Source organism: Rhinichthys klamathensis, unplaced genomic scaffold (assembly GCF_029890125.1).
Source record: "Rhinichthys klamathensis goyatoka isolate OS25496 unplaced genomic scaffold, OSU_Roscu_1.1 h1tg000101l_1, whole genome shotgun sequence".
NCBI classification, from domain to species: Eukaryota; Metazoa; Chordata; class Actinopteri; order Cypriniformes; family Leuciscidae; genus Rhinichthys; species Rhinichthys klamathensis.
In genome coordinates, this window is record NW_026606640.1 from 598228 (window position 1) to 607770 (window position 9543).

Consider the following 9543-nt stretch of genomic DNA (forward strand, 5'->3'; position numbering starts at 1 on the left):
GAAGAATACCAGGCCCCTGACTGTATGGAATACAGGAACTTGCCTGTTTTCCGGACACCACTTGTCAGCTAGTATTAGTCACACAATTTACCAGGTAAGCTGAGGTCATGGTCTCTCCAAGTTCTCACCTTTTGTGTCATGAATTTCAGTTCTTCCATTTTATCAATTCCATCTTAAGTGCAAAGTGTTTTGTGGCTTTCCGAAAAATCTTGCAACATCCAAATAGCTTAAAAAGGTGATTGCCACTTTGAAGCATGACAACCTCTGATATATCACTTCATTTACATGGATTTGAATGCCCCACTATTTGGAATTCTTAACAAACAGGTTTTGTGTTTTGCTGTTGGCATAATTCAGTCCAGGGAACTGTTGTAAACCTTCAGTTCAAAAGTGTTGTCCCTGTGTCTCCTAAACTGACTTTTAATTATTTAAATGATCACATCCGAATATGTTATGTAAGATATTTCTGGATATGAGAATTAAAAGAGCAGAACGTAATGTTCTGTGACTGCAGCACACAGCCAGGCCCTGTGCGTGAGGAAACAACTATGAAGTAGGTGTAAGGAAAACAGGGGCTTCAGGGTGGGAATGACATCCTGTGTGGGAAACAGATATCCGCTGAAGCTCATGAAGATAATGTTGTTTGCATTTTCTTCCTTTTTTCCAGGGCAAAAAAAAACCTCTCCCATGAACTTCACTTGTAACACCCAGGTCACTCTTGCGAAACAAAGATGCACATTTATTTGGTTTAATAATGGAGCTATGGTGCTGAATACACTAATTAATGCCAATCTCTTAAAAAATAGCTGACAACAAGTTGTTTGTAGAGAACCTTTTTAGCCTGTCTACAATAGCATTGTCAGCGGACAGAAGGAGACAACACAGGTATGCAATCACACTGATGGTTTATTTAAGGAAGCAGAGAACAAACAGGAGAAACAGGTAGTCTTCACCGAGAGGTTTGGTTGAATGATTTATCTCGTGGTTAACTCTCTTTGTACTTTGCAGGTGCGTGGCAGACCAAGGTGACCGAAGACGGTGAAGCTGAAGAAGAAGACGACGAAGGCTGGCGAACAGGGATCTCAACAGGTGAGCAGAACAGGTAGTCATGTAGTGACTAGTGATCAACACGACCAGTGATGTGTGGACCTTCCCTCGCACTTTGTAACACATCTTTCCATCACGGGTCAAAATGACCCAAAGCCCTAAAATAATACTTAATTTTTACTTGCCTAGAAAGTTTATTAGATTTCATTTTGATAAATTCTTTGAAACATTTTTTTTAATGCACTTTTTTAGTATATTTTTTTAGTATTATTTTACTTACCTTAAATTACTATATTTGATCAATAATTAATAAATAGTAATTTAAGCACATTCCTCACATTCTTTCAACTTAAATTAAAAATAACTCACAATTTCATGTAGCCTGGGAAAACCCAGACAACTTCCGGGAAATTTAGATTTGCTCTGAAAGTTAGTCTGGCAAAGAGCTCATTCAAGCCCATTTCCAATCCGTCGAAATCGCGGCACCAATCAGAAACGTTGGGGCGGGCTTTACACGATGACGACAGCGCTGGGATTTTGAAGCAGATTTTGTAGCCTACATTACAAAGATGGATGCCGCCGTCGAACATCACTCGTTCGAATCAGCTATCGCGTCTGTTTTAAGCGATTTGAACGTTTCCTATTTGTTAAAAACCGAGCAAAGAACAACACTCTGAGATGTTTTTCCGCCGCTCTGCATACGTCATCTCCTTCATCGCTCTGATTGGTTTTAGGCACTGATCTATAGAATGACATTATATAGATCAGTGGTTTTAGGTCTAACCACGACGTCCGTTGGTGACGCCCCTCTGGAAATGATTTGTCTGACGCTTTGCCAGACCAAGTTACAACTGAGAATGGTCTGGTTTTAACCAGGCTAAATTTCATGCATAACCCTTTTAATTCAGCTTAAAATATCTACACTGGGTGTCTTTGCCAACCTCTTGTGGAAAAAAATAATATAACATAATATTTCATGACTCTTGCCACTAGATGGCCTGATTTGGAGAAAATTAGCTGCTCCGCTGGGTCTTAAAGTCATTTATCTTAAGTATGCATTCAGATACACATGTAGACATTATAAAAAAAGCATTTTTAGTTAGAATTTTGAGCATTTTTAGGGTTTTCTATGTGCACTGAAGTATTCCTCGCATTCCATTCATTCCTAAGGGGGTTCAATTGACCCGCGAGGGAAGGATTTATTACTTTTTTAAATATCAACCACAAAACTTTTGTGTATTCGTGATTGAAGTGTGACAAAAGTCCTAGGGTCTTGGACCCCTCTGATGAACACTCAATTTTTAAATATATATATTTAAAAAAACTTACTTTCAAGTCAAAATTACCCGAGGGAAGGATGAGGGTTAAATACTGTGATGGTGACAGGTGTGATGAATTAGAATTTGGGTGAGGCTTATCGAGTGGGAAGAGCTGAAGGGTCTGGTATTGATGGACTCTATGGCTGCGTTCCAGTCCAAAATTGTCATGCCCTTCACTCGCTAACTTCCCTCCGTCTTGTTCACTCGGATGTACGTCATTGCTTATGTTGCACGAGTGCCCACTACTGGCGGAGACTGCATTTGGCTGAATTGGAACGTCCTAAGCCCTTGATCACTTGGAATCAGCCATGGAGTTGATTTATTATTTACATTTTTTTTCCTTTAAGAATTTGTTTAATGCAGCATCCAAATGTATATAGGTGTGTTTGGGTTGTTTTAAATTAAAAATATATAATTAATATATCAGAGTTGTTTGTGGTGGTGGTGATTAGATCTGTGGTGACGTCACAATTGTGTTGCATTGTGTTATATGGAACTGCCTGAAGTAAGTGTACATATGAAGTAGACTCGCTCCCTCGGTCAAAATCGAGGGAACAAGTGTCTGTCCATATAAACTTCCCTCGTCCACTTCACGAAGTGGAACGCACTTCAAAATGGCGGCATGGATTCCCCCGAGGGGAAGTGCTTAGGGAAGTTCGCAAGTGCGTGTCTAAAAGTGGACTGAAACGCAGTCTATGACAAGCATGACCTGGATCTGTAGACATTAAGTATGAAAGTTTACTTATCAATACATTAGTGTATTTGAGCACAATGGGTAGTACAAATTGCACATTTTTAATTAACACCACTATAAATATTAAAACTGCCCCTATTATGGTTTTTCGAATATTCCATTTCATGCAGTGTGTAATAGCTGTTTGTGAATGTAAGCGTTCTGCAAAGTTGTAAAGTTGAAAGTGCACGATAAATAAAGTTGTTGTCTCCCACAAGAAAAAATCGACTCTGAGTCTGAACCGCCTTACGAGTCGTTTGGGTTTCGAATCGTACTGCTTTACGGTTCTACGTCACTGGAGATACATTTGTATATAATGCCTGCCTATGTTGTATGTTGTCCTCCCGCGAACAACTTGACCAGCCCACAACACGTCACTTTTCTGACGACTGCTTCTCAAATCTCGGAGTTCAATGCGGGATTCGCAAATGCTTGCTCTAGAAAGATGGGTTCGTACCCAGTTTATTTGGACCAACAATGTCCTCAATCCCATGATCCGGAAACGGATCGAACTCAGCCATCCTGAAGGATATCTCAATTCTCTAATTGCACCGCAATGAGGCGAGGAATGAGGTGCGAGAAAGCTTCCTGAGGAGGAATGGGCTGCATCCGAAAACTGAAAAATGCTGCCCACGGAGACTGCATTCCAGTAAGGCATCAAGACACGTCCAAATCCAATGTTAAAGGGTTAGTTCACCCAAAAATGAAAATTCTGTCAGTAATTACTCACCCTCATGTTGTTCCAACCCCGTAAGACTTTCGTTCATCTTCGGAACACAAATAAGATATTTTTGATGAAATCTGAGAGATGGCTCACTCCTTCATAGGCTGCTATAGGTAATTGCATCTGCCGGCCCAGAAATACACATTTACTATTTTGGGCTGTCCCAGACGAAAAATAACCAATCGTGGCAATTTCTGTGGTCGTGGCTCCAAAACGGTGGTCCTACATCGAATAGTGAGAGAGGTTGCCAAAGAGAGCCTGCGAAAAGTTTCTGACAGTATCAGAAATTTAGCATGAACATCTCACAGTCAAGTGTGTTTGCTGCTACGACCTATATCTACTGACTGGCCAATAAAAATGCAACATGAAATGGCATATTGATCAACGCGACATGGCGCTAAAACTTTACCTCAAGCCAATTTACAAAATTGGCATGCCGAGTTGGCCTCATTTCCCTAGCAATGACCGCATCAATATTCTCCTTATTCGCTTCCTCCTATTTTTTCACCGCACATAAAAACCACAATTGCCAAAGTGCGATTCATCTTGCTCTATTTGTTTACCACTAGCACATGCTAATGACGTTTTATTCTTCTATACAAAATTTGCGTTGTATGATTAAATAGGTGTCATCATCGTACAGTCTACATACATGTCACACCCAAGTTTATTCGTTCCATATCGTGTGATTTCTAATGATGTTATAATTGCAGATATCGCACAGTTACCCGCACTGTAGCAGGCATAAGGGGGTGGGGCTAAGACCCAAGGAAAGGAAACGAGGATGCACAAATAAGAAATGAGAAGCACCCTATGGCTGATTCCGAGAACGCATACTCTCTTGAGTAGGTACTTATTTTGAATGAGTAATTACTTAACAAAAAAAAGTGTAGACAGACAAACTTGTCTCTACAGTCCCAGAACTTCTTGTTATGGCCGCTCCAGCCACCCCAGAAGTTCCTGCCAATTCTGTCCCAGTGGTTCTTGTCAAAGCAGTTTCTTGTCACTGTTTCAACAGAGGTTCCCTTCGTGGTTTTTTCCCTTCGTGGTCTTTTCTTGGCAGTGCATGTACCAGCGAACAAGGCAGAAAAGATCTATGCATGCCTCAGAGGTTCCGGTTTCTGTCCCAGAATGACAGAATTCAGAAGGAAGCATCTCCACACAGTCAAAAATAAATGATACACTATACGTTTTGTTTGTCAGTTTTCAGTGAAATGTCCAGGAGAAATTTTAAAACATTACACATGATTTATGCAGAAGGAAACTTTATTCCTAAATGGTTACACAATGATGCAAAATATTATCAATTTCTCCCAATTATGTGTCAAATATATTAGTAGCCGATCAATCATTTAACGTGTTATTATTCTCTAAATTATGTGCAGGTACGCACAGACAAATATATTAATTTATATTAACATAAGGGAAGTTATCTTAAATATTGTCTTTGTCTGCAATTTGAGGATAGAGGCAATACAGAATCCATGCTGCTATATAAAGAGAGACTAATGATCACCAAAAAACACTTTTTGACAAATTAGTTTAAAATGATGAAGACTCGAATCCAATAAGGGGTAACAAACGCCAATTTAAGGGGTAACAAACGGATTTGGTATCCAATAACAAACGCCTTCTGTTATTCTATTCTGTAGAATCATGACAATCATTGATGTCAATCACTCCATCTGATGGTGAGTCTTCATAAATGAATCATGTTAATTTTAAAGCATTTTAAGAGACTGTTTTGTACCCATGCAGACATTAAGGGGAAGTGTTGAGTTTGAATATTTTTCAGCCAAAGGATTTTGATCAGGGGCGTGCAGCTCTGGCCCTCGAGATCCACTCAAGTTTAGCTCCAACTCTAAACTGTAACTCTGCAGGACAGTGCATATCAAAGTTGCCCTGCTTTTGGTGGACAGGCCAGGGAAGGTTGTTGCTACACATATGTGTTCAGGGTGATAGAGTGAAGTTACTTCTAAAGTAAATGTTTGGGAAGTTCTGTACATTCTTATTTGAACATTCTTATTTGAAAATCCTTCAATACAAGATTTGAGAAAAGACATTAGAATAGACACTAAATTGATCACACAATGGCTGTTTATCTGTGTTCAGCTCTTTCTGCTCAAGCTGTGCAATTCTCAATGTAGCCTATTCTAAATAAATAAATTAATAAATAAATGACACAAACATTGGTATGTGTAATGAGAGTTATTATTCCTGCCCTTAACGCTTAAATTTTCTTACTGTCCATCTGGAATAACCCAATATCGTCCTTGTTTTCAAAGGAAAAGAAAGCTTTTGTGTCTGGAAAATGAGACTCTTAAACATACTTTGTACAGATGTTACATAAATGTTGTGTAGAGCATTCATTTTTTTTTAATTGAAAGGGAACGTCTCAGGTTAAGACTGTAATCAATGTTCCCTGAGAAGGGAACGAGACGCTGCACAGAAGTAACGACACTATCAGGAACGCCTCTGCATGATTGTGTCTGAATGTATTCACTCATTGATGGAACGTCGTCCTGTGATGTGTGATAGTGTACCACGGAAAAGCTATAAAGTATACCCAGACCAAACTTACTCAGCTTCTGATTGGCTGAAGTAAGTCGCTCACAGGTATGCAGGAAGTATGGCAGGGCAATGCAGCATCTCGCTCACTTCTAAGGGAACAATGATTACATTCGTAACCTGAGACGTTCCCTTTCAAGGGAACTCATGCTGCGTTGGAAGTAGTGACGCAATGGTAATGATAATACCCACTGTGCCATACTGACAAGTGCCTGTCCTAGTGTAAATTATGTCAAGCACAGCTCAGGACATAAGCACCTGAGACCCTGGAGTTTCCCTTGGTCCGCCGACACGAATGGAGGAGGGTAAAAGGCCTGCAAGATTACTGAGCGAGAAATCCCCAGAACTCTTGCATGTATAGCAGGTCTCAGTGCACCATAAATGAAACAAGATACCAGAGGGTGTCTCCCAAGATATCCATCGCCCAAGGTGCGTGATAAGCAGCTATGGTCAGTCACCACAAATACCTTAGCTTGGATGGGATAGCCCAGCTTAAAAGCGATCCTGAAGGAACTCCAGCACTGAACCAACCGGGCAGTTAACTGGATCCAACTAGCAATTCCTGTACCATGAAGTGAGAATTCTCCACTTTAAGGAATATAGTTGCCTCATGGAGGGAGTAGGGCTAGTTTCAACAAGATCAATCAAGGAAAAAAGCATACAGACAAAGCCTCGGCCACATCTGCACCATGGCAAGTGTTTCAATGCTAGAAAGACACTCATCACTTCCAAGCAATATACATGCCATAAAAAAGATGATGCTAATGCCCATGACCGCTCCCCAGCACATGAGAGATGCATCCGTCGTAAGCGTTACATGATAAAAAGGAGCTCCAAGCACGGGACCCTGGGACAAGAACCAAGGTTCTTTCCACTTCACTATGGTACAAAGATACCTGCACGTAATCTTGATCATGCAGAACGGGTTCCCCCTTAGTGAAAACCCCCTGGGGTCTTGAGCCACCACTGCAAGGGTCTCATGTACAGCAGGCCAAAAGGTATCACGTTGGACACTGCTGCCAACAGACTCAACAGTCTCTGAAACTGTTTGACCTTAGTGACTGGCCTAGTTTCATCTTGTTTATGGCTGCAAGGATCAGAATGATATGAAAATTGTACCTCTGTGCTGGAGAAAGCACACTCTTCTAGGCGTACAGCCTTAACCCCAACTCTTTCATAACTCTTTAACAATGGTTCTTTTGAAGTAAGAAAATTATGGTTCTTTCAGATGGTTAAATGACTCTTTTCCACAGCTTTACTGAATAAATTCCCTGTTTCTGTTCGGTTTCTGTTTCCATTTTCCCATGTACGCGTGATTGTGTGTATGTGTTTGTTTAGATTAGTTACGAGTTTGTGATTAAGTTAAATACAAATTTTGTGCACATTTCACATGTTTTGATTCTGGTCCCTGCTTGTAAATCAATGTCCTTTAATGATGTGATCACAGCTACATGGTAAGAAAGAATTATAACTAAGATGCGATTATATATAGTTTACACACTTTATTATATGCAGAAATTGACCGTGGTGAACAGATTTAGACACTTTGTGAATCCTGTTTTGCTTTTAGACAGTTTATAACTCAAAAAAGTCCAGTACAAATGTTACTGCCACTCATCCATGGCAGCTGTCACAGTTGCTAGGTGACAAGAAAAATCCTCCGTACGAGAGACGGCGTTAAACTACCTCATGTCTCAAAGCACATTTCGGCATTGATAGTATTGGCACTGAAACGCATAAATTCAAGTCACAAACCACTCCTAGTATAACGTCATAGGTTTCCATCTCTTCCAAATTACAATAGTTATGACGTGAACACAGCATAAGCTTGTTGTTTTGGTTTCATTCAAGGTGTAATGATGACATTAAATGCAAACCACCATGGGTGCTTAAATTTGATGTATATTTTTGTCATCTCATATTTTGAAAACAAAAAAACAAACAGTTTAACCTCTTGAAGACAACATACTTATATGATGCACATCTGGAATATCTTTGCAGTGAACAGATGTATAGCTCTCTGATAATCCATAAATATAAATCACCCGGAATGAAGAAATGAAGAAAGCTTGTATGTTCACAGCAGTCATGACCAGTTTCTACAGGTGTGATTTTGAATCCATTCTTATTGGAGACATTACAACCTGGTACGGCATCTGCTCAGCATAGCAGGACAAGAAAGCTGTGCAGAGGGTGGTGGTGAAAGCAGCTCAAAAGATAATAGGCACACATATTAGGACATACATAATAAGACATTTATTCTAAAAAATGTTTCAGCAAAATTGGAAACATCAGAACTAAGACCTCTAGTCACCCTGCACAATCACTTTTCTCCTCTCACTGGATTCTGGAAAGCGTAAAGGGTCCATCAGCACATGTACATCAAGATTCAAAGACGGGTTCTAACCCAATGCCTTAATATGGCTCAGTCATACTGTTCTTTGTGACATATAAATCTATGACTCCTTCACACTCTTTAAACTTAACCAGTCATATCTCATCTTGTATAAGTTACAGCTTACAGTCTGCACTTCAGTAGGCTACTGTTCTACCTCAAGAAGCCCTTCATTTAGTATGTTACTTTTACATTTTAATTCTACGTTTAATTGCATGACTTATTTTATACACAACTTATACATTCATGTACATACAGCACTGCACACATTTTATACATAAGCATTCTGCTTTTATGTGGTTTTGTTAGTCAATTGTCTGTGATTTATGTTTGCACTGTTTGTTAATTTTTGCTTGTTGTTGTTGTTGTTTTCTCTGCGATAATTTCCAAGGATTTAATTGTAGCCTATGCCATACCCTGTAAATATGACTAAAAAAACTTTGGCTTTTGATATTTTTAAGTAAAAAGATATGTGTGGTTGAATCAGTTAAACTACATTAAAGTGATGCACAACACCGCCATCTAGTGTAGCAATACACTTCTTTTTTTAATGAAACCTTTTAAAACAGTTCCCAAATGTTGCATTGTATACTCCTTTTGAAATGAAACAATTATTACATGCTTTCTTCATACTACCAGTGGTGTATTATTTACCTGAATCTGCTGTGTTTTAACCCGGAAGGTTTTGTATCTCGTTTTTGAGGCTGGCTTCACATGTAGGGCGCGTCATCATAGTCGGGAGAGCGCATGATTTCCG